General features: G+C 41.6%; 1 protein-coding gene across 1 annotated transcript in view; it reads right to left on the reverse strand.

Moving 5' to 3' along the window:
• Window positions 1-27,090, reverse strand: part of PLXNB2 (plexin B2) — a 201,527-nt gene that overhangs the window by 174,140 nt on the left and 297 nt on the right. The window lies entirely within an intron of this gene.

The raw sequence follows: 27,090 nt of genomic DNA on the forward strand, positions 1-27,090 counted from the left end.
TAATAGGTGCCAGTCATAAACTAACAAGGAAACAACACAGGCATTTAAAAACAGCGACTAAATAACTAAAAACGGCTTCATGGTCACCTGAAATAAACTAAAAATTAACATTATGTATTACACACCAGCACACTTATTATATCAAATTTGTGCTTCACCCATCATTCTTAAAGTTTTTTTTTTCTCCACAGAATTCTATTTATTTGGCTGTTCTTTGTAGCCTCATATATGTTGCAGTTCTCATACGTGAGCGAGTGATAAATGTGGGATATCATAGAAAGGACAGGAGAGACATTTGTGGTACAATCCTGTCAAATTCGAGGCAGTAGGCATGTATGTACCTCAAATCTCTTACCAGAAGAAATATTTTTTATATGATGATGGTATGATAAAAATAAATATTTAATCAGGAAAAGGGCATATGTGAAGTATATTCTGAGAAATCTTCAGTATTTCACATATAGCACGCAACAGCGAGAGAAGATAATGTTACATTAAGAGGGTTATTCACAAAAATGAGAATTCAAGGTAAATTCTAAGTGAATTTTGTTTGTTTTTAATTAAGGTATGCTTTCAGTTCAGCTAATCTGGACTGATTACATTTGAAATTCACTCTGAATTCTCACTTTGGTTTATCACCCTTCAAGTTTTCACAGGTAATTATGTCTATTTTTACATTATGAAATAAATTCTCATTAAGGAAATGAAAAAAAAGCCTGCTTGGAGAATGGTAAGTGACCTCCTGTGACTGGAAACCGACAGGAAGTGAGCAACTTTTATGCTTTTCTCTATAAACAAGACATGGATAAATCTTTGTATGTGCTCATGTAGAACCGAAACAGGGCTTTTTAACTCGTCCACTGCAGATGTTCCTCTCAAAAACAAACAAGATGTCTGCAAAGACTGCGTCATTCTAGATTAAACAGAATCATGCCTCAAAATTCCAGAATTCTGCAACAATACAGCATATAGTGATTTAAACATGAGTGAAGTGTTACATTTTAACCCATCGACCTCAATCCTTAGCTCATTGAAAGTCTCAGTACATATTGGCCCATGTCAACAACTCACGGATATGCTGAGGGGAATTCTAAGGTAATTTCAAACACCGTAACTAATCACAAAAGAACACATTGTGTTTTCCTGAAAATCATAAAAATGGGACATTATGTTTGTCAAGCAAAAGTCAGGCACTCAGTAATGAGCTGGATACCAATTAGACACCAGAATTAAAGAGTAAATCACTTTAATAATCACCACCATTCAACCTTGAACAGTTGGTACGAGTAAAGTAAACCATGAATATGAGATTAAGTCTGTTGTCACTTCTGGACACTAAAAAAGAGCCTCAGCATAACGACCACTACAACAGACTGACGAAGATACGGCAGGCCCCCCAAACAGGCCTGATTTCTGCGGGACAGTCTCAATTTATGGATCTTGTGCTGGTGTCCTATGTGCACGTGAATATTTTACTTCTGCAGTAATCCATCCAAATGTGCATGTGCTGGGAGTAGCTTAGCCCAGAATTCGCTGCCTGTCATTGTCAACCAAAAGTTGGGTGGGTTTGTACGTATAAGTTGAAAATGAATATTGTGCATTATCTCAGGGACAACAGAGAAGTCTAGCTTTGAGTGCCGGGAAAGACAAAAGCAGAAGAAAATATGTAGAGGGCCTGCACCCAGGCTCCTTGCACCATAACCACTACAATAAGCATGGTATTAATGACATTAACAACATTATACCATGAACAACAAACACATTGTTTGATGCTTTGTGAGCCTTCCTGAAACTATTACAAACAGGGAAATACCTAGAGATTCTACAATGGCATTAATAAAATCATAGATTTTAAATAATGCATTCTGTACTTTAACTAAAATGCTATTATACCCTCTGCGGGCACATAATAAAATACTTATAAATTAATCAGGATGATAAATGTATTCGTGGTCTCTAGAACATCAACAAAAAAGCCATTGCGTGCCGTCAGTAGTAATAGAAGGAGTAAATAATGTGAAAGCTCTGTATGATATGCAGACTCACAACAGTAAAAGGTAGGCAAGCACAGACGCTACATGTTCACCTCTCCGATTTCATTAACATCAGAATTCAATACTTTTGTGATGACATTCTGCTCCCCACCTGCCGATTAGAACATGAGAAACAGTCTTGGCACTTCTAGAGCAGACTCACACTATAGACAATGAAAAAACCCCACTTCATTTATACAAGCCAGTCTTGGATAAAAGTAGCCATTGTATTATTTAAAGGGACACTATCGTCATCCAGATCACTTTACCTGAATGACGTGGTCTGGGTGCAGTGGCCCTCTCCTTTTAACCCTTCATAGTTTGTGTGTTTTTGTTTAAACAGCAATGTTTATATCCACTTCTAAAGGGTTAAATCTGCTGTCATGTGACACAGAGGTCTACAGAAACGTACGGAATTCAATGCTTCCCTAAGAGAAACATTTGATTGGATGTGAAACTTCCTGCGCATGTGCATCAGGACCCATTAGATCAGACCATTGCACCAAAAGATATGCCTCCTCGATGACATTATGGGTAGTGGGGGGAGGATGACCTGTGTTTTACTAGGGGTAGGGACATTACCGTGTTAGGAGTACAAGTTTATATTTATAAAACAACAGTGTTTCTCTAAAAGCATCACATTCAGTCCAGTTATTTTGTGTTCAGATTGGAGCCTGATATACTAAGCCAACTTTTCAATTTAAGTTGGGAGGCAAAGTGGTTTTATCCTCGGGCAGGTCCACCAACAATATAAAAAAGGGTCAAAATCATCACACAGCTTCCAATATTGATTTCTGGTAGTCTACGGGGACTCAAATACCATTGGAACAACATTTTATATGCCTGCTCTTTATGAGTAATTCATTTGGTAAAAGAAGGAGCACCCTGCCAATCCTTGGACTAATCACTGGGTTCATCTGGAAGCCCAGGTCCCTTTCCCAAGATAAGCCATGATTTACATCAAATGATCTCACATTTTAACAAGCAAAGTGCACGGCTGATTCATGGGTAACAAATGGTGTATCTGTGTACAATAGGATGGAGCAGTAAAATGATTGTGTACAACAAGCATGTCAAACTCAAAGGCCAACATGGGCCAAATAAACAAGAGTACGACGTAGACCAACAAAAAATAAATGTACTTGTATCACTCTCATGCAAACAATATTTAATCCTGGGTAAATATATATAATTTACTCAAAAGCTTCAATTCAAGTTACTCACTATACCCCTCTCCACCCCCCCCCAGATCACACAGCCTCCCCCACTCTAACACACTGCCCCCTTTCTCCCACCACCCTAATACGCTGTTCCCTCCCCTCCCCTCCCCCCTATTTAATACACTGCCCTCCCCCTTCCTTCCCTCAATTTAACACACTCCCCCCTCCCACCAATTTGATACACTGCCCCCCTTCCATCACTCTAATATACTGCTTCCCCCTCCTTCCCCCCAGTTTAATACACTGCCCCCTCAATCTAATACACTGACCCCCTCCCACCTCTCGAATATACTGCACCTCCTCTCTGCACTCCCCCTCCATTTGATACATTACAGGAAAGTTCACCCAAGCTCTACCTTAAGCAGTCTTCCGGTCCAGCTCTGCATAATCCACTCTGCTCAAGCAGGCCACATACTCTGTTGGCACTGCGAGCAGCAGGGAAGAGGGAGTGGCTGGCTTGCTTTGCATACAGCCAGCCACTATGCACACTGTAGCGCCGCCGTGCAGCCACCGGATATGACTCCATATGCTGTATGCGCATATCTGGTGGCCGGCGTGGAAGGGCCACAGCACAAAGTGGCACAGGCAGCCTAGTTCTCAAAGGTATTCCATGTGGGCCGCATGTTTGACATGCTTGGTGTACAACAAGACAGGCTGAGATTTAAACAGGTTTATTAACACTGCAATGCAGGGCCAACCCTATATTTGAGTGCATTAAAGGGACACTATGGTCACCAAAACCACTTTAGCTTAATGAGGCAGTTTTGGTGTATAGATCATGCACCTGCAGTCTCAATGCTCAATTTTCTGCCATTTTTGAATTAAATAACTTTGTTTGTACAGCCCTGGGCACACCTCCGTGCATGTGACTTACACAGCCTTCTTAAAACACTTCCTGTACAGAGTCCTCTAATGTTTACACTTCCTTTATTGCAAATTCTGTTTAATTGAGAATTTCTTATCGTCTGCTCTGTTAATAGCTTGCTAGACCCTGCAGGAGTCTCCTGTATGTAATTAAAGTTTCATTTACAGAGCAGGAGATAAAATATTTTAAAGAAGGTTTACATCTGATTGAACATGAAACCACCATTTTGTTTTCATGCACGCTTTGTGAGTAACAGCCAAGGAAGGTGTGGCTAGAGTTGCATAAACAGAAACAAAATTGATTTAACTCCTAAATGGCAGTGATTTGAGAGTTAAACTTCAGAGGGATGATATATACACACCAAAACTGCTTCATTAAGCTAAAGTGGTTTTGTTGACTATAGTGTCCCTTTAAATAGACAAAGTCCTAAACTACAAATAAAAATATATTAAGCAAAAACCTATTGAGCTTTGACGCTCCACATACAGCAAGTCCTTCACACGCAACGAATACGCTGAACCTCACAGCCAATCTTACAATGAACATTGTTCTCAAACAGAGTAACAATGTAATGCTTATTACCAAATGTAGTTGCCTCTGAGGATATGGAAGGGGTTATATAACGATGTGGGTACTTATATGGCCATGGAAGGCATATTTGAGAAAAGCAGCGTTAGAGCTGCAAATTTGTACAATCGTAAGACAGACGCAGAAGTGAAACAGGGAAATTCTGGTGTATCGTAAGCCATGGTGGAGGGAACATTTGTTAAAACACCTTTTATTCTTGCACATGAATAGCTTGCATGATTCACTATGCTATGTTACACAGGAACACGGAGTTAGGCTCCGAAACAATCACTTCGCAAAAGCTTTTAATGATGGCTCAAGAACCTAATTTCTTCATTGTTCATAGTCATAAATTTAAAGCACCTCATTTGTAGTCTATTCAGCATTGAGGCTATAAAGTCATTCTTTCCACCAAGAGCAGATAGTTAGTGAAGTTACTTTATGTTCAGCAGGCGAGCGTTTGAACTTCATTACATCACTTTTTAATTGTATTTATGGATGAGTTAGAGCCGAGGTGTATCCTATGACATATGTTCCTACCAAGCCAAAATGACAGGGGGAATTGGGGAGCTTAACAAAATTGCAACGCTCAGGAGAACCGGAAGAACGAGAAGGAAATTTGTACTAGTGAGAATAACAAATTATAGAACACACAGGTACGTAAAGAACGGTACCCAGAATTCCAAGGATGCGGTTGAAAAAGCATTTTCTTTTAGTATAATGTATTTGTTTAGTTTTTTTCCCCCCATTGTTCAAGGCAACTGCAGATTGTATTTATAACCTTTTTGTTTTCGATGTGTTGTTTAGATAAAGCAAGATAAACAAACCAGATAATTATCTTATAATGAAAATAATATCACAAAGATAATAACCTTGGCATGATGTGATCCATCACCTCTCACCATCACTGAAACCACAAACTGGATGAGATCATAAACAGATTAATTTACATCTACGTATGGGTCTTCCCATGATTTCTATAACAGAAGTAAATGCTACAGGGTGGCTGTGCATCTCCAGCGATCGACTCCCAAGGGTTTAATGATACATTTAGAGCAGCATAAAGATAAATAGATGCACACATATGGTAAAGTTTATTAAAGTGCACACTATATTTATTCACAGATGCAGAAACAAACAGCTAATCTCAAAATCCCTCATAGTAAATATCACTTGTTTTTTGAGGTCATTGTAAAAGAACGCAGAGTGCGGATTCCCTGGATTCAATACAGAGGAATACAGGTTTAGTAGCACTTTAACATCTATAAATGTGCTTTACTTCGGCAAGATCAAATTACATTGAAGCATTACAGACTAACGCGGTTATAATATCAAAAGCAATTCTACATAAACATCAAAAACATTTACTGTTACACGGTTACGGGCAAACGGATTTACCTTTTTTTTGTAGTCACTATGTTTCAATTTGTGCTGTAAATGTTACATTATAAGAATGTTTTCCTCGTTACAGCGCACTGAAATTCCTTTTTTACCTTGTAATAAGGCAAAATGTGTGATTTATAATTTCTACATGGTTTATTTTACATGTATATATTGCTTTTTTAATTTCCTTTCTCGGTTCTATGCAGGGCCGTCTTTAACGCGGGGCAAACGGGGCTGCTGGGGGGCCCACGACAGCTGCTCCGTTTGCCCCGGGCCGCAAACTATGGGGGCCCATCGGGTGGCCCATGCACTTAGGGCCACCCGGTGGGCCTGTGTCAGCAGGGGCCCGGTCGGGCGCTGTGGCGCTTTAACAGCGCGACCGGGCCCTTGCTTTTCGGCAGCCGTCTGGGAGGAAGTGACCGCCGCGCGTCACTTCCTCCCACAGAAACCGGAACCGCGCGGGAGGAAGGAGGACCAGCTGCTCAGAAGGGGGCCAGGCGGGAGAGAGCGAGAGCTTAACTCCCAGCCACCCCACTGGACCCCAGGGAATCCACCCTCCAGGAAAAGGTAAGAAACTGGAGGGTGGTTATCAAATTTGTGTGGTTCTGTATCTCTGTGTGGTTCAGTATGGCTGTCTGTGAGTATGTGTACCAGAATGTCTGTCAGTATGTCTGTGTGTGAGTCTGTCAGTGTGGTTCAGTATGTATGTGTGTTTCAGTATGGCTGTCTGTGAGTGTCAAAATGTCTGTATGTGTGTATGTCTGTCAGTGTCTGTGTGTATGTGTGTTTCAGTATGTCTGTGTGTATGTGTGACAGAATGTCTATGTGTGAGTCTGTCATGTGTGGTTCTGTATGTCTGTGTTTGTCAATATGTCTGTCAGTGTATGTGTGTTTCAGTATGTCCATCTGTCTGTGTGTATATGTGCCAGTATGTGTGACGAGGTGCCCTTCGCCACTTTGTCCTGGAGAGGCCTGCTTGCCCGCCTCCTCCCCTGCGACTATGGTCCTGGACTATATTGCACTGCAAACCCTGTATTCAGGCATATGGACTTGTATTAGACTGTCTTTTTCCCTTTATCTATGCTGTAGGTTTGGACTGCTAATATAACCTAACAGCCAGGGGATTTAGGCGAATATAGTGCATGAGAATGCAATTACTGGAGAATACAGCCGTTCGCATGATTTCATGCGAATTCTTTGTGCTCTGAATAGGTGGCCGCCATTTCGGGACTTTTCCACGTGTTCGCGGCCATCTTGCGTGCGAACAGCGGTGTTTGCCTGTGAACGCATGGAACTGAAATCGGAAGCACAAACAGGCGAATACCGCTAAGACCTCCAGACATCCAGAATTACGCACGGAAACTACCGAACGACCGGCCGTTCGGTAGTTATACTTAACTTAGTATGGGGATTCTAGCGACCACAAAGATGCGAATGGATGGCAAGAATTTCGTCTATTTTACCGTGCGAACGGAGACCGACCGCAAGGCCAAAACTCATGGAACTATTTTCGGCTAGTTGGTCTGTGCGGTCGGTCAAAACTTTGGAGCCCTGTATCTCCCGAACCATCCATCCGAATGGGCTGATTTTTGGACAGACTGTTCCCCTGAACAAGGGCTATTTGGGGATACCAGATTTAAAGCTGTACCCCCTGTTTTTGGGGTACATCCAGAACTTGGGTAAAATAATGTATGTTTTAATTGGGTTATGTGTTTATCTGAGGGGAGGAGACGTGGGGGTGTTACCATGCATGTGATTGGTCAATTTCATCCTCCCCCTGGGAGTGTCCTGTATGTACCTGATCCTAATAAAAAGCAGGCTGGGTGTTCCAGTCCTGAGACCTCTTCTGACCCTCAATACGTAGCCGTGTCTCGTTATTGGAGGGAACTGCTATATCACACTGGGGATTGCTATGCTCTGCATATTCCCCTGAGCTCTCAATCACTTAGCTCTTTTAAGAGCTTGTTCCTGTTACGCTCTCCTGGAGGAGAGGTCTTCCCCACACGGTCCTGGAGGACAGAAGCCGATCCAGGGTGGAAGGAAGACGGCACGGCTCCAGTTAAGCTACGGCGGTTGTGGAGTCTGCGGTGGTTGTGGTGTCGTCTGCAGTGCTTGGAGTCCTCTGAGAGCGCTAGGAGCATCCATCAACGGAGGGTACTCGGTCGGAGTACACGGAGCTCCGTTACATTGGTGGCAGCGGTGGGATGGCATCCTAGTGCGAGGAGAAGCAGCTCAGAGACACGGGTAACGTTTGGAGTTACAATTGAGGGCAACGCTAGCCATTGGGCAGCGCCCCTGGCTACAACAGGATGGCTTCCCTAGGGCGAGGAACAGCATCCTGGGAACACCCAGCCAAACTGGACTATTGGTATAGTCACGTACAGTTTGACGCTATGCTGAAGCGGCGGTTGGATATCTACGGGTCCCTTCTAACCGAGGAAATGGTACCAAGAATAAGGAGAGAACTGGCGGAGTATCTGCAGATGGAAGCCGAATATCGGGCAGTGAGGGCAAAGTATTCCGTCCCTGCGCCCCAACAACAGCGTGAGTTACAGGGGGCCGAAGGGGCCGTCCTTTCCCCCCAGCAGCCGTGTGTCCTACAGAGAGCAGAGACAGTTGGTCCCTCTCTACAGCAACAGGACCATGGTAAGGGAGTGGAGACAGGCAGTCTCCCTCTCCAGCGGCAGTGTGTACCCCAGGGGGCCGAAGGTGCCGTCCTTCCCCCCCAGCAGCAGTGTGTCCTACAGAGAGCAGAGACAGTTGGTCCCTCTCTACAGCAACAGGACAATGGTAAGGGAGTGGAGACAGGCGGTCTCCCTCTCCAGCGGCAGTGTGTACCCCAGGGGGCCGAAGGTGCCGTCCTTCCCCCCCAGCAGCAGTATGTCCTACAGAGAGCAGAGACAGTTGGTCCCTCTCTACAGCAACAGGACCATGGTAAGGGAGCGGAGACAGGCGGTCTCCCTCTCCAGCGGCAGTGTGTACCCCAGGGGGCCGAAGGTGCCGTTCTTCCCCCCCAGCAGCAGTGTGTCCTACAGAGAGCAGAGACAGTTGGTCCCTCTCTACAGCAACAGGACCATGGTAAGGGAGTGGAGACAGGCGGTCTCCCTCTCCAGCGGCAGCCTGTGTTTCCAGGAGAGGAGCACAGCACCCCCTCTCCCCAGCGGCAGCTTCCCCCAACAAGGGGAGACACCAATCATCCAGACGGCGCAGATGGGACCGTGGTCTCTGTGCCTGACCTACAGGGATGCTGGACAGCCCTTCCAGATCCCCAACTACCCTCACCGGGACACCCAGAGGAGGGGGTAAGTACAAATTCCCCTCCCCAGCTAACCCCTAGCGTGGCACCAGGGTTAACGGAGGCGATGCTAACCCCTCCTGACGTCCATGTTCCCTTGACTACTGAGCCGGACTATGGTCTCAGTACCCCAGCGGAAGAGCTGGCAGCTGGACAGAGTGCAGTCGGCCTCTGCCCTACCCTTGTCCCTGGTCCAGAGCCTGATGTCCTGCAGGCTACCCCAGCGGAAGAGCTGGCAGCTGGACAGAGCGCAGTCGGCCTCTGCCCTACCTTTGTCCCTGATCCAGAGCCTGATGTCCTGCAGGCTACCCCAGTGGAAGAGCTGGCATCTGGGCAGAGTACAGTCGGCCTCTGCCCTACCTTTTTCCCTGGTCCAGAGCCTGATGTCTTGCAGGCTACCCCAGCAGAAGAGCTGGCAGCTGGGCAGAGTGCAGTCGGCCTCTGCCCTACCTTTGTCCCTGGTCCAGAGCCTGATGTCCTGCAGGCTACCCCAGCAGAAGAGCTGGCATCTGGGCAGAGTGCAGTTGGCCTCTGCCCTTCAAGTACCCTCGGCATGTGGCCTCATTACCACAGCCAAATACCCAGGTGCAGTAACTGTGTGTTGTGGGTAGGCTGTTCCTGTACTTTGATGTTGTGGGGGGGCCACTCGGACATCTGTTTATTGTGGGTTGGTGGATCGACTAACGGAGGCACTGACCGACAGAAGGTCAGGTGCCTGGTTAGTCTTCCCCCCAAAGGGGAGATGTGTGACGAGGTGCCCTTCGCCACTTTGTCCTGGAGAGGCCTGCTTGCCCGCCTCCTCCCCTGCGACTATGGTCCTGGACTATATTGCACTGCAAACCCTGTATTCAGGCATATGGACTTGTATTAGACTGTCTTTTTCCCTTTATCTATGCTGTAGGTTTGGACTGCTAATATAACCTAACAGCCAGGGGATTTAGGCGAATATAGTGCATGAGAATGCAATTACTGGAGAATACAGCCGTTCGCATGATTTCATGCGAATTCTTTGTGCTCTGAATAGGTGGCCGCCATTTCGGGACTTTTCCACGTGTTCGCGGCCATCTTGCGTGCGAACAGCGGTGTTTGCCTGTGAACGCATGGAACTGAAATCGGAAGCACAAACAGGCGAATACCGCTAAGACCTCCAGACATCCAGAATTACGCACGGAAACTACCGAACGACCGGCCGTTCGGTAGTTATACTTAACTTAGTATGGGGATTCTAGCGACCACAAAGATGCGAATGGATGGCAAGAATTTCGTCTATTTTACCGTGCGAACGGAGACCGACCGCAAGGCCAAAACTCATGGAACTATTTTCGGCTAGTTGGTCTGTGCGGTCGGTCAAAACTTTGGAGCCCTGTATCTCCCGAACCATCCATCCGAATGGGCTGATTTTTGGACAGACTGTTCCCCTGAACAAGGGCTATTTGGGGATACCAGATTTAAAGCTGTACCCCCTGTTTTTGGGGTACATCCAGAACTTGGGTAAAATAATGTATGTTTTAATTGGGTTATGTGTTTATCTGAGGGGAGGAGACGTGGGGGTGTTACCATGCATGTGATTGGTCAATTTCATCCTCCCCCTGGGAGTGTCCTGTATGTACCTGATCCTAATAAAAAGCAGGCTGGGTGTTCCAGTCCTGAGACCTCTTCTGACCCTCAATACGTAGCCGTGTCTCGTTATTGGAGGGAACTGCTATATCACACTGGGGATTGCTATGCTCTGCATATTCCCCTGAGCTCTCAATCACTTAGCTCTTTTAAGAGCTTGTTCCTGTTACGCTCTCCTGGAGGAGAGGTCTTCCCCACACGGTCCTGGAGGACAGAAGCCGATCCAGGGTGGAAGGAAGACGGCACGGCTCCAGTTAAGCTACGGCGGTTGTGGAGTCTGCGGTGGTTGTGGTGTCGTCTGCAGTGCTTGGAGTCCTCTGAGAGCGCTAGGAGCATCCATCAACGGAGGGTACTCGGTCGGAGTACACGGAGCTCCGTTACAGTATGTCTGTCAGTGTATCTGTATATCTGTGTGGTTCAGTCTGTCTTTGTGTATGTGTGTTTCAGTATGGCTGTCTGTGTCAGTACGTCTGTCAGAATGTGTCTCTGTATCTGTATGTTGTCCATTTGTGTTTGTGTGTATCTGTATGTGTCAGTGTTTGTATCTGTATATCTGCATGTGTTTATATCTGTATATCTGCATGTGTTTATATCTGTATATCTGCATGTGTGTCTATGTGTGTGTCAGTGTGTGTGTACCTTTTGTATCTGCATGTATGTCAGTGTGTGTGTGTCTATGTGTGTGTCAGTGTCTGTGTGTATCTGTATGTTCTTGTGTGTATCTATATGCGGTCAGTGTGTATCTGCATGTGTGTCAGGTAGTGTATTTGTGTGTATCTATATGTAGTCAGGGGGGCCCAAGTAAATGCTTGCCCAGGGTCCAATCAAAATTAAAGACGGCCCTGGTTCTATGCAAACTTTACTGCGGTTGTCATCATAAGACACCATCAATCTTTTTCAAATTTGCACCTAAGAAGTGATCATTGTAAAATCGAATAGCCTTCTTTCCATTAGCAACTGCCTGGTGTAAGGCCCATTTTTGGTTTCTAAGTCACTTTCAGTAGTACCACGGTAAACATACCTATGACCAAGTACTACAACAAATAAACATAAGGAGGGGGCTGGCACGGATCATTTTATTTCTTTGGATTGGATGTGTGTTAACAGTTTTTGTGGCTGCAAACATAACACTGGGGTGTGGGACATGTGCGGAAAGCTATACAAACACAAAACAAAAAAGCCAACTCTGTAGCAACATGGCTCAGGAGCTTACAATCTAAAAATGAAAATGGGATTTGAATGTCATAGAGCTGTCACACAGTCAGCTTGAGTGTTTTGTTACGCGAGTGCCATGTAGTCGCTACATCTCATAATGGTGTAGAATTGTCATAGAATACAAACAACACGAGTACTTTCCCTAAAATTCTGGAGCTGGCTTTTAACATCCAGGCTAATTTATCAAGCTGCAACTTCCAGTAGTAAAATAATAAAACGATCATTTTATTTCCAGGTGAATCATTAACGGTTCTCTTCCCTATCGCATACTGTTGACTTTCGAAGAGCCGCAGCCAATCCATCAGATTACGGATTGCATTAAGCAACTGTCAAGCATACCACTGTGAAGAGATGAAGAGACTTTTTTCTTGGTTTGCAACTCAATTGCATATGCATGAGTAGAGAATACATACGGCCCAGGAGAAGAGACGACGGTTTATAGTAATATGCGCGGCTGGGCAGTGTGCAGCCGATGAGCAGTCTTGTGTGATGGAATAGCAGGGCGCACTATATTCCAAGCTCAGTCAGGAGCAGGGAAGACTTCAGGCGTAATTAGTATGCAGATCAAACACTTCAGCAACAATTGCCGGCGTCCCCTGGCATGAAACATTGACATGGCTAGCAGAGATGCAAATAGGCACGGAACGGTCACCAAGACACAGAATCTCATCTTACAGGCAAAGGTGATTAATAAAGCAAGGCCTTGTAAGGAATAGCTAACAAAGGGAATGGTAAAAAAAAAAAAAAAAAAAATTAAAACAAAAAACAGATGGGCCTGACAAAAATAATTTGCATGATTAAATGTATACATAAAATCGGATGTTAAGCATTCTGAGTAACTGAGATTTTAATTATTTACAAAAATATTATTTATGATCTCTGGTTAATAATACACACTGTGTGTATGGAGCAGAGGAGAGTACACAGAGAATAAATACACACAGACCTCCCTATTCAAAACAGTGAATATTAGGATGCTGCCAGTGCCCCCTTCCCCAAAGCAGTGCATAGCAGGTGGCTGGCAGTGCCCCCCTACTCTAAGCAGTGCATAGCAGGTGGCTGGCAGTGCCCCCCTACTCTAAGCAGTGCATAACAGGCAGCTGGCAGTGTGCCTCCTCTAAGCAGGGCATATCAGGCAGCTGGCAGTGTCTCTCCTCTAAGCAGTGCATATCACGCAGCTGGCAGTGTGCCTCCTCTACTGCCAGTGTCTCTCCTCTAAGCAGTGCATATCAGGCAGCTGGCAGTGTCTCTCCTCTAAGCAGTGCATATCAGGCGGCTGGCAGTGTGCCTCCTCTAAGCACTGCATATCAGGTAGCTGGCAGTGTGCCTCCTCTAAGCAGTGCATATCAGGCGGCTGGCAGTGTGCCTCCTCTAAGCAATGCATATCAGGCGGCTGGCAGTGTGCCTCCTCTAAGCAGTGCATATCAGGCAGCTGGCAGTGTCTCTCCTCTAAGCAGTGCATATCAGGCGGCTGGCAGTGTCTCTCCTCTAAGCAGTGCATATCAGGCTGCTGGCAGTGTCTCTCCTCTAAGCAGTGCATATCAGGCTGCTGGCAGTGTCTCTCCTCTAAGCAGTGCATATCAGTGTGCTGCCAGTACCCCCCCCCCCCCCCCCTCCTCCTCTAAGCAGGGCATATCAGGCAGCTGGCAGTGTCTCTCCTCTAACCAGTGCATATCAGGCGGCTGGCAGTGTGCCTCCTCTAAGCAGTGCATATCAGGCAGCTGGCAGTTTTACAAACAATTGCACACCAGTCGAATACTCAGGGAACACAGCCTCTCACACTGGAGCGAGTGCTATTAACCAGCACCAGAACCAAAGCCATTACAACAAAGTAGCCCGGCATCAATAGACTGCGCATACATTCAACATTTAACATGTTCTAGGCCTCTGGATGTGAAGAAAGCCCCAGCAGGCTTCCAAAAACAACTGAATCATCAGCTATTGTTAAAATATTGCTGAAAAAGATGGCAGGACAAATTGCAGCCTAAACCCTTTGTCAGCAAATGAAAGGAGAGCAGGCATGTCAGCACAGGTCCGTACACTCCTATCTCGCCACACCCCGCAATGTCCGTCTGGTAACATAGCATTCAGCTGGCACATTCCTTCTGGAAATCCCCCAGCAAGCTTCACATTCCAACCACGGCCCAGCCAACCTTCCATGAAATCCACCAGATCTCATCTGAACAACCAATGGTTTGACGTTTGTTAGTTTTCGCTTAACTTGTACTTTATTATTTAAAAAAAAACGATTACACGCTTAGAAAGGGAGATTTCCCAGAATAGAATGACAGAATAATTTTTTATTTAACCAACAACCATTCCATGCCAGAACGGTCACAATACGTAGTGATTTACTACACACTGATGGAGAAGAGATTACAAATATTAAGAATAAAATATAAATATATATATACACACACACACACACATTAACAGTGAAGGCCGCTCGCAGAGTCGCAGTCTGTGTAATATATTCCAGGGATTGCCTCGGGCAATGCAAAATGCTGACAACTTCTAAATAAACAATGTTCTGTTTTTACAGTTAAATATTCAAATTAGCTGCTTTGCCAGCTCTCCCCATTCTCTGCCCACCTACAAATAGTTCCGGGGCGCCCACATTTCTAACAATATGCCGCAGGTATTCACAAATGTAATCACTTGCTGTTATGCAGCTGGTACAGTTGTATCACAATGTGTCTCATTTATCACAGAAACAGGAGTACAGGATATGCACAAAGACACATATACTATATGTATCAATATATGTAGCAATAAAGGGGTTTGAATTTTGTTTGTATTTAGATTTTTAATTGTGTATTAATGTAGAACTGCATCCTCTCCCTCTATACACTTCTAAATGTATTTAAACATTAACTATTAACTAACAAACTCAGTTTAAAAAGGCGAAAATGTAAGGTGTACCTTGCATCATATCGCCCAACATTTCAAATGGACAAAGAGGGACCCTTTGCGGTCACAGTGTAACCCCTAAAGGTAAGAAAGCACCAGGGTCCTCCTGGCACCATAGCAACTTCATTTTGCTGAAGTTGTTATGGTGCCTGGAATGTTCCTTTAATTCTAAAGAGCTGCGGACAGGGAAGAATAGGAGTATTTTAACAGATCGATAAATGTGTACAATCTGGTGTATTTATATGCTGCTTTTATCACAGCTCGATACCAGCTTAGAACATGATGGATATTGCTTCCTTGCTGACATGACTTCACCTGGGCTTTTATCTTAGTTAATATTTGCCATTTATAGCCCTGCAACGCAGGCCAAAGGTCAAACGCTTTCGCTCGCCTGTTTCTCAGATCCACTAAGTCATCAAGTGCCTTCCAATGACCAATCCATCACAGGATTAGCAGAGACTGCATGAAAACAGAAATACGTCACGTTCCATTTCCAGCACGTTCTCATAAATTACAAAGTAACATTGAGTGCTAACTTGTGCTGCACTCCTGGACCTTTTATAAGAAGGGTTTCCTTATAACGTCATATAGAAATATAATAATAATTTAACATGACATGAATGAAGCAGCTTTTAAGGCATTCTGATGCAGAAAGCGGTAAGTGCATTATTTAAAAAAAAAAAAAAATTATTATTCTTAACAAAATGGCCAAACTTTGTTTTGAAGACAGAGTATCAAAAGCTGATCTGAAATAAGGGTGGTCTTAGGGATTCTGTAATTGATTCTGTAATTGAGGACATTAGTAGGGAAAAAGCCATTTCATTCACGGGTCAGATAAGGAAAAATATTTCAAAGAAAACACCTGTGCTTATTTGTGGGCGTTAGCAGCAAAACTGTCCGCAAATCTGTAAATCTTCCAGAAGACCTGTTTCTCTTCCCTTCACTAGGCTGACTAACAGGTGCAGAGGGCCAAGCGTATAACAAGTGACAGGAAGCCAAGATGGCGGCACACATTTCAAATCTGGAGTTAAATACAGCGTTGTAAATTTGGATATATAAAAGGTTACTTTAGGACCTCACAGACACAGATTTGCTAATAAAGGGAAATAAGTAAAGATAATACTAAAATAATATAATAAACTCCAAGAAAGTGAAATTTCCACTTGAAAATTTAGCCAATATACTTTTTGCCTAAATTTAATTAAAAAAAAAAAAAAACATGAAAAACCAAAACGAATGCATATGTGGTGAGAGACGTTCCTTTTACCTCTTTCCTATAGTTTCCTCTTTGTCATATGTATTTTTCCTACGTTCGACCTTCTTTGACCAAAGGAAGGGTTTAAGTCAGCTCCATTTCCATTTGGTCAAAGAAGGTCGAACGTAGGAAAAATACATAAGACAATAGTCCCTACTTTATCTCATGTTTAAATGAAAACTGGATCAGAAAGGAAGAAAAGAAGAACAGATTCTGAGAGAGGAATAGAAGAGGGAACAATAGGAGAGAGGTACGTTTTGGCGCGACAGTGCCGCTTTAATTCTTTCCTATGGGGTTTTCCTTGACGCTGGATGTTCTCATGCAGAGTGTGAGGACGAACAACGTCGTTTCATGGAGTCAAACTCTGTGTAGCCGCCTCTAGAGGCAGTCTTGGTACTGTAATGCAATCATTGCAGGCGATGAAGATGGTCTGGGTGCCTTTAGTGTCCCTTTAAGCAGTGGCAGACCGTAACTCCCAGTCGCTACTATAGCAGCGACAGGCATTTTGTCGAGCTTCGGCGAGCGGATACAAAGTACGGATAACATTGGAAACAAGCCCATTGTTGTTCAAGAGAATTTTACCAGTTTGGCAATTCTGGACTATAATATTATTCACTTTTAATTTCTGACTATTCACAATTCAGTTAATAGCAGTGACATTTTATCCTAAATTGTACAAATCCGTTTTCACCTCGTTCCAGTTCAGCGTTTAGAGAATAAGAAAAGCTGAGAGTTGAATGGGGCAAGACATCTCAGCACCGAGTTCTTAATAGGACTACAAATGGAAAAAAAAAATTACCATAATCAAAGACTAAAAAAAGGAAACATATCCACAATTATAACACAGAGCTGGGAAATAATAGGAATGTACGGAGTTGAAAGATTGTCTAGAAAGCAGCATATTTAACTTATTCATTGTGGATCTTGCAGGCACTGCATAGAATGAAACGTCTGAATGCAGAACTGCAACATAGGAATTCATGTAATTCACACATTCGAAAAATGCCTGGAGGGAATCCAAAACGTGAAATAATGTTTTTCTAAGAAAAGGGGATAAAAAGGGCACATTAACCCCTTCAATACCAGAATTGCAATGTATGTTTCAGTATAAAATCTAGTCCACAAATCCTCACTCACATTAGAGTTATGATTACCAGCCTGTAGAGCAATTAATTTCTCTGCCAGAAGACAGTAGTATGCGGATATCATGAATGCAAAGTTGCTGAAAATGTCAGCTCCCCCTCCTTCCAAACAGTACAGGAAGTTTCACTGGGTGATACAATTTTTACAGTCAGGGACAGGTAGAAGTGAACTGACTACCATTTCACTGTCAGCATTACTGTACCAAGATTTATAAAGGTGGCTATATATACTGTAGAGGTAGCAAAATGTGGTGTGTGGTTTTTTTTAACAAAGACCAAATTCTAGTTAGTGAATTCCAAAGGGCAAAATTCAGCAAATATAGCGGTGATTATACTGTTGTTGGAGAATATGTTTGTAACGGTTTACTATTTGGATGTCAATTGATTACAATTTGGAGTTCAGTGAATAATCCCTTTAGCAATTAATAACCAAACATTAAATAACGTATCTGAGTGCATCTACTTCCTAGAGGTTAGAACCTGATCCACTTACTAAAACATGAATGGTCACATATTCACCAGGAAAGTGCAAATTTTAGGAGGAGATCATATAGAATGGTAAAAAAGTAGAGTTGAAAAAGTTTCTCAAGTCTATTGTGGCCTAAAATCTCATCAACTCCTGACAAGCCAATGTTTAGAAAACAAACCTGTTAATCTACCCCAAAATCTAAAATGATGTTTTGAATGTAAAAATAAGGGTTTCGTGTCAGTCTCATTCTGGTTCAGCCTTAAAAAAATTTTGTTTTGTTTGTTTTTTCACAAAAACGATTATCAGATTAAGATGCGAGGATTTTTGGGACGCGTCTGACCAGGTACATGTTGCAACAAGTAATCTGACTGACAGATAATGTTTTACAAATTTGCATTATTTACACCTTTACAACTTACTCAGTTGTGTTGTCTTGCTTATACACTCATAATGTCTGCATTACGGCAAGACTAATCCAGTGTGTTCACGCATTAGAAGTTGTGTTAAGAATCAGAGAGGTACGACGTTCGAACAGGTTAATTTACTACGCTGAATATTGTGTTACTGCAACTATAAGGTTAAACTCACTTAGAAAATAGGCCTGCTGTGTTGAATATTCTACAATTTGGTTGTTTTGACCTAAAACTTGCTATTAAAATTTGCCGTACCAGTCACGCCATGAAAGCCAGAAATGTAAAATGTTATCTGCTCACTGAGATAACGAGTAGATCATTATACACGCGTATACACATAAGTGCGAAAGTAGACCACATTTGGGATATGATACAATTATGGAAGCACTGCGTTAAGAATACGAACAGACAGTCTTGTCCCAGTGCCTATTAATATGCAGCCACTCATCGTCCAATCCAATGCTTCTCATAGAAAAGAATTGGGAACAATATACATATGTGCGGCAAGCGCTGTGTGTGGACGTCCAGTTCGATGCTTCTCATGGGGAAGCATGGAATCCAATGTGTGAAGATGTTGACCATCATGTAATCGAGTGTGAACCCCCTCTAATGGCTGTCAAGGAGACAGCAACTAGACGTGAGTTTATCCCTGCAATCATAACATTGCCATAGCTACTAAAATGTCAATGTTTTAATTTGGAGGGTTAAAACTAAAGTGCCACTGCACCCACATCACTTCATTGAAATAAAGTGGTCTGGGTGACTTAGTGGTCCTTTGATGAAGCATTTTCTAATCGCCTGCATGATACAAATGCCATAGCACAAAAAGGGGCACATTTGGAAGGGTTCATCGTAAATCTTTTGGGGTTGATTCAATAAACACCAACTTTTAGTGAATAAAATAAACTAATTGCAAGATGCAGGCTACAGTAACTAATCCGCGACCAGAGCAGAGCTGGATTTTTCTAAATCAACCATTGCTGCTTACATCTTGCATTTTGGTTTTCAAGTCCCTGCAAAATTAAGGTTTTATTGTATAAACCGCTTTATTCTCAAAGTGCAAGTTTCATACAGTGCAGATAACTTCAAATACAGGAAGGAGTGGAACCCTTGAGCTTTAGAAAAAAAGAAAAAAAAAAACATTTTTAAAAATAATTGTTCACTGATCGGTAAAATTCTTGAACGATAAATGAATCAGAAGGTCCCCCCCAATCAAGTGGTGCACTTTCTAACATTTGTAGTCAGATGTAAATCTAGCTTTGATGGGAACGGCAGTAAGGAGGACTGTACACAGATCTAGTCAGCGCAGACGCTGTGATCAAGAGCCATCCTTGGTTAATTGTGACCACAGATGTGGTTTGAGATTGAAAAGTAGGAAGCTGTGGTTTTCCTTTCTCAGGTGTTTTGACTTCGTAAGACTGCCACTAAAGAAGATTGAGCAAAGACAACAAGATTCAACTAAATGAAGCATTATGGCTTTGCTTCAAAATATATATAAAAAAAAAAAAAAAAAAGAAGATAAATAAAGTGTATGCAACGCATTGATTTGACCTGTCCTCCGCATTAATAATGTCAGGGCATTTCATTGGCAGGAACAATTAAACCTTTGCATAAAGGCTTCCTGCAGAGAGGTACATGTGTAGGGCATTTAGAAATTATAATGTCAGGAAACAAATGGATCGGATTGTAAATGGTTAGAGGAAAAAAAGCCTCAATTGTAGTAGTGAGGATTCTAAAAAACTATCAAAGTGGCAGAAGAGATTGCACAAAGCACTCTATAGAACCAGCAGAGTTATACGCTGCATTCCGCTACAAACTGCCTTTTATGTTCAAAGCCAGAGTTTGCTCTCAAAGCTGCATTATGTGCCACGTTATGTAATAATTACTGTTTCTTAAAGAAAAGATAAAATTTGAACAGATTTTGACGTTTTAAGCGCCAGTGCCAGAAATTTAAGCAACCGAAATTTAAAAGTTTAAGGAAGACATTTGAACTGCAATATTGTTGCAAAAAGAGTAATTTGGGTTTTTAAAATGTATATTCACGATCTTTATTCTAACCAAAAAAACAAGAGATTATTCAATAAAGTGACAATTCAAAGTGAATGTGACATTCTCCAAGTTAGTTACGCTTTCACTTTGACTGTTTCGCCCTAAAATACACTATAGGTGTAAGAGGAAAACTCTTAGCAGGAACTACACATCGAAATCTACAGGTGACGTTTGTCCACAAAGCATGATGCTCTCTGTAGATTCTATAAAGCTAGCTGCAATTTTTAAAATGGTATTTCAAAGTGAAGAAAATGTTGCAATTAAAAAACCCAACAAAAAATCCCCACAACAATAAATCAGTTTATCTGCTGTTAATGTTTTCATGTACAAAACAAGTTGTCACATTTTTGTACAAATTAAAAATTCGTGACGCTTGTTTACGCCATTAAATAACAATGACTACTGTAGGGGGTGTTGGTATTTCAAGTAAGGAGAAAGCCACATCTATACAGAATGTCAGAGCAATGCCTCACACACAGATAGAAATCAGCAATCAATTTTAGACTTTGCTACTGAGTGGTAAAGAGATAGCACAGTCACTCCAGGGCCCTGTACACTTTGACCTCTAACTGCAAGGAGATCAAGCAATATACTCTGGTGATTGCTCACCCCAAAGGGACTATGAACTGCAGCTGTGTTTGGACTAATCACATTCTAAACTGGGCCAGATCTAAAAATCTGAGCATTAAAAGAAAATCACTACAAAAAGAGGAGAAATGTGAAAATCTGGGAAAGTGACAATGCCGAGTGCGTGGTGTGTACGGCCTGACATACCAGGGAAAGTTCAGCCCTATAAAAATCATATAATTTAGGACAGAAATCAAGCTTTGGAATTCCTTCTGTAATAATAATAATAATAATAATAATATATTAATATATCCTGTCTACAACATATCAATCCTATAGGCTGCAGGGTAGAACTTTTTGCTTTATGATATGATTCACATATCATAAAGAAAATAAATAATAATATTAATAAAAAGATATACCAGGCATAGCAGCCTCTATGAGTGAGTTTTTACAACACTTCTACAATGCCACGCAAAGTACGCAAAACACGCAAAAAAATAAAAAGAAATGAATCGCAGGCAGCATTGCTGTTGTGTACACAGACTCAGAGAGAGGCTCAATTACCGCATCGCTGCTTAGAAGACAATGCAATAAATTGCACCTTAATTTTAAAAACATAAATTTGAAAAACAATAAAAATTCTATAAAACTGGATCATTTTGGTAAATTAAAGTTTAATTAAACTCTATTAAAGGTTTTTTTTTATAGAGCAATGCTTCCCGTGTATATTTTAATCACTATTATTCTTACTGGGTGAAACTGCCGTGAAATGGCATGAAGAAACTCTCTCTAATTATTTCTTGAGAGAAAGAGGTAGAGTGAAGTTTTCCATTTGACAGAAAGAATGGAATGTAGACAAAGGAGGGTTTCAGCAGACGCAGCTGTGTCTCCGAATTCCTGGAGCTCCTCTATCTGATAAGAAAAGTTTTGCAAAGTCTTAGAACACTCTCTGCATTTTGCTCTAGACTTGGAATTGGATTGAAATACAAATGGCTATATTTAGGCAAAAATAGAAAAAACATTAAAAAAAATCTTCAACCCCGCTATAGTTACGGCTTCGCTGTTTAAACCTAAATTTGTACATTGGATTTCAACTGGCTACAGTTTGGAGTCTAGAAAATATCCACGTCAGACGTTTGGCCACTAAACCAGAAATTGTTGAGAACTGACAAAGAATTTACAAAATGACCGAGGAGGCCAAAAATATAAACTGAATGGTATTCACAATTCAGGTTTGTTGGCCTCAAAATTGCAATTATCTTGTTAATAGTTTGCAATCCACAATTTAAAAAAAACAAAAAAAACAAAAAACAAAACAAAAAGCAAAACAAACCCTACAGTACAAAGAACTACACCAACAAAGTTATCCACGAACATAAAAATTTCAAAGTGAATTTCAGATTTATGACAACAATAGCCTTAGTTATTTTGGGGGACCTTAGTTATTTTGGGGGCCTGCAAATTGGTTTTGAATTCCTTGCGATAGAGTGAATAGGCCCATGTTTTCTTTGACCTGAAAATGTTAGAGGATCATTAATCACATAGAGAAGAGAATGTTTGCCAAGTACGCCGCTTTCTGAAATGTTTATGAATATAGCGGATATCTTATAACATTCTTGTCTCCAAAATATGACACAGAGCAAATAGCAGAAATGCTACTTTATCCTAAAATTCTGAGAATAACCTCCCTATAACCAGGATATGCCAAATTTTGACAAAAACCAGGAACCCGGGGCCGTGAATCCTGCAAAAGTTTGTGCCAAAGTTTATAACATTTTTTCATATGGCACTCTGGAAATATTTCGATCTCAGCTAAATGTATTAAACTAAATTTAAAGGGACACTGTAGCCTCTGTTACTGCTACATCTGATTGGAGTGCTTAAGTGTCTAGAGTCCCTTGGCCAAAAGTGTTAAACTGCTGATTGAGCTAGTGAGGAAGCTTTAGTTTGAGCAGTTAGAGCCAGATGTGATTGGCTGAGAGTGTCAGCTGACTGCTTTCAGCCTATCACAGCTCTCATTGCTGATTGCTCATTCCTGATATGATTTAATATGGCTACAAGGAAGTATGTAATCTCTGACTTAGCCACACCTCCAGTGGGGGCGGAGCTATGAAATGCAAGGGACCTTCATTCAGTGTTAAACTGCTTGAAAATGGTTTAACACCGAATAAAGAGACCATGCCGGGGGATTCCAGGCACTATAACCACTTCAATAAGAAGAAATAGTTATAGTGCTTACAGGGTCCATCTAAAACTCCAATTTTGCTACCTAGGAAAGTGTGACAGGTTTCAATAATGCAACACTGTTTGGTAGGAAATATAAGCAATTAATGTCTGTACTAAAGTTTGTTATTATGGTTAATAAAGGAGGATTAAATATTAGAGGCAGTTGACTATGAATATTTACATAGGGGGTTTATTCTCTAAAATCGAGAATTGTGGACAATAAAAGGAAAAAAGAAGAATGCTTGGAGAAAGTTTCCAATTTTTCAGTAGAGTCGGCGATTCGTTTCGGAACTGCAATTCAGCTGAATTTAGACTGATCAGAATTCACCCGAATTCCCACATTCTGGCCAAAATATACCCGGATTATGGATTAACCAAACCATGCAGTGCTGAACATGTTCAGCTGGGGGAGAGAGAGAGGGAGGGGCAATTTTCAGAATTCAACCCATAGCACAAAAAACAAAAACAAAAACAAAACAGGATGACTGATGGGATAGAAAACAAACTATTAATGATTGATGGCTAGACGACCATAAATGTTGCTTTTATTAACAGACCAAGTGAGAAATGAGCAAGAGGGAAACATTTGTAGCCGTAAATGTTTTTTTAAAATAAATCTATTTTTATTACATATTTAATTTATATATTTGTTTTATTTTTTTCCCCCCTCCTTTTCCCCCTCTATGAGTTAGTTTTAATCACTTAATGTGTGAACCAAATGGTGGGAAAGCACTCCTATCAGCATACTGCAAAATATATATATAATTTTTTAATTAATTCATATTTTCGCAGTACATCGATGGGACCATTTTTATGCCTTTTTGGTTTGATATCGTGATTTGGTTTCCAAATGGAAATAGTACTGCTGTCCTTGCACTGGGCTAAAAATAAGGCAAATAGTCTTAGACCTGGAGCATTCCTGTGATATCTACAGGTCCTGTCATCCTACGCCTCCCACGTTCAGGCCATCTCAAATGAAGAATTGGCACAGAACTCACTACAGAAAGCAAATGCAAGTTCAGATTACTCCATCGGAAAACGAAAGCAGGACAGTCTCATGCTGGGTGGGACCTGTTTAACCCCTCTATGGCCAAGTACACCCTTCAACACGTTAGCTCATGCGGACACTATCAGAGTTATTCGCTTACTTGGTTATCTACTAACCTGACAATTCAAAGTGAATTTCAAATTTAAGGCCCGAGTAGTCAAACTAAAATCTGAGCTGACTTAGAGAATGTTTCAATTTTGGCTACTTTGACCTTGAATTTGAAATTCAGTTTGAATTCTCACTTTTGTGAATATTCCTGTATGGATTGCTGGGAATTTAAAATGAATTCAAAGTGAATTTCAAATGTAAGCCCAAAATAGACGAATTGGAAAAATTCTCCAAGTCAGGCATGTTTTCAGCACGCCTATTTTGGTCTAAACGTTTAAAGCCAGTTTGAGTCCACGTTAGTTAGGAACCCAGAATTCCTAGGCCTATCCTGCTTATGTAACGTGAGCTGCTGTATAGAGTCATGCTGTCCCTATAAGAAGTCTGACTTTTCACACCGATACAGGATTTGTATGATGTTATAGACAGTTATTGGCAAATAAGCGATTAAACAAATGAGCATTTGAAAAATAATTAAAAAAACAACAACAAACAAACCACCAAATAAATGCAAAAGCAAAAATAATGATTTGGTGTCAATGAGCATATATTTTACTAAGTATATTGCAAATTACCACGTTTTGTAAGAATGCCGTGGATGTCTGTCGTACCAGTAAACAGAGTCTGTCTGGCAGGGTTACTTACTAAAAGTGAGACGTCAAAATGAATTCAAGGTGAATTTCTGACTTAAGAGAATTTTTCCGGTTCAGCCATTTTGAACTTGAATTGGAAATTCATTTTTAGTTTTACTTTGAAAGTCTCACTTTTGAATAAATACAAATATAATCACTGATCGACGTGATGCTCAGTATTTGGAGGTCACAAACTGCACACCCACTTAAAGGGACCCTATAGATTGTAAGCTCGTTTGGGCAGGGCCCTCTTCAACCTATTGCTCCTGTAAGTTTTTGTAATGGTCTTATTTATTGTTAAATCTCCTACTTTGATAATATTGTAAAGCGCTACGGAATATGCTGGCGCTATAAAAATACCAGTAATAATATTATCGGTACCCAGAATATTTCAACTCAATCAAGTGGCCTGAATCCCATGCAATTTTAACCCTGAAATTTTACCACGGCTAACAGGCCTCTCATGGCTGTCAGCATCACTACCTAAAAAGGAATGTAAAGAAAATTGTGAAAGCCCTGGAATATCTCAGAGAATTATTTGCCATGATAATTAATCACAGCAATTCAAACAATCACGAACAATTCAATTGTGAGCTCACAAGGTATCAGGCTAAGCCCCTCGGTAGAAAGTACTGTGTTTGCTGGAGTTTAAGATCACTGGATTAGTCCCCTGCCCTTTGTGTATTGGTATGCGCATTGTGGTATCAGTATTTACTAAGTTGGACAGCATTACAGTATATAAAATCAGCATTGATCATTTACAGTTACAAAAAAACAAAAACACACAATATACTATGTATAGGAAACAAAATAAAGGAAAATACAACAAAGAGCAAACATTAAAAAAAATAACAAAATGTCAAGTTTTAGCTTAAAAGAAGAAAATCTAAAGTTGGACTAAAGTTGGACTTGTCTAAAGCAAGCAAAATCTTCAAAGGATTTTTGATGTTTACACTCCTAGCAATAATATGCCCTACAGCAGACTCCCCCTTGTTAGACTCAGATTCTGTACTTTGAATGAATATTCCTTCACAAGTACTGAATCAACTCAAAGAATGCTTAATGAGGCCTCCACAGTCATTGCTCCAGCTTACAGCATGGGTCAGCCTGCTCATACAGATGAGGAGACTATACACAGAATTCACAGACATCACTACAAAAATGGAAACACCATTCTGGAAAATGACTATTAAACATAAAAAATAAAATAAAATATAATATAATTATAAATCAAATATTAGGTTTACTAGAAAAGAAGAAAGCATTAACATTGCTACAAAAATACATTCAAAAAACAAAAAAACACTACAAAAGCAAGAATATATAGAACATTCTTATAAATCAGCAAAAGTACTATAGCTACATAAAAACAATAACTTTACTTTCAATTGCAAAGCAGGATTTATTCGAAAAACAAACAAAACACCCCTTCTGATAATCTGATAATCAGTAATAACCAAAATACAGACTGTATCTAAAACCAATCAATAAACCACAGACACAGGTCAATCCCTGTTTGAAAAAGAAATCCTAAAATGTATCAGCCCACAGTCAGAGCATGACAAGGATCTGAAGAAAGGAGTCAATTATCAGTGCTGGCTAAGCTTTGCATGCCAGATGTTTGTGGGTTAAAGGCTGCCTGAGTGTCTTGGGGCTTGCAATCCACAGACATCCTGGGGTGCCAGAGTTAGTTATCCCTGCACACCAACAAAACCAAGTCTTACAGTGGGGAGGGGGAGTGCTGAGGCTTCCCAATTCGTTTGCCTAATCAGGGAGTAGAAAGATCCCTATCTACACATGAACACAATGTGCCCCATACTGAGCTCCCATTTAGCAAGCTCCTGCCAAAGTCCACGCAGGCAGGGCCACAATAGCAGCAATTAATGGGAGAAGGTTTTCCAGAAAACAGCTTTATACAAACCGGGCTAACCACAAGCACTCACTAGTAACTCTCTGAGTGTCTGGGAGGTGTGTCCCCCTCCCCTTACAGCCCATGCCACCTAACTAGCACCAATGTAAATCAATGGGGACCTGATCTTTGAATAAGGGGGGGCTGGATACCCCCACCAGGTAAGT

Source organism: Pelobates fuscus, chromosome 3, assembly GCF_036172605.1.
Source record: "Pelobates fuscus isolate aPelFus1 chromosome 3, aPelFus1.pri, whole genome shotgun sequence".
NCBI classification, from domain to species: Eukaryota; Metazoa; Chordata; class Amphibia; order Anura; family Pelobatidae; genus Pelobates; species Pelobates fuscus.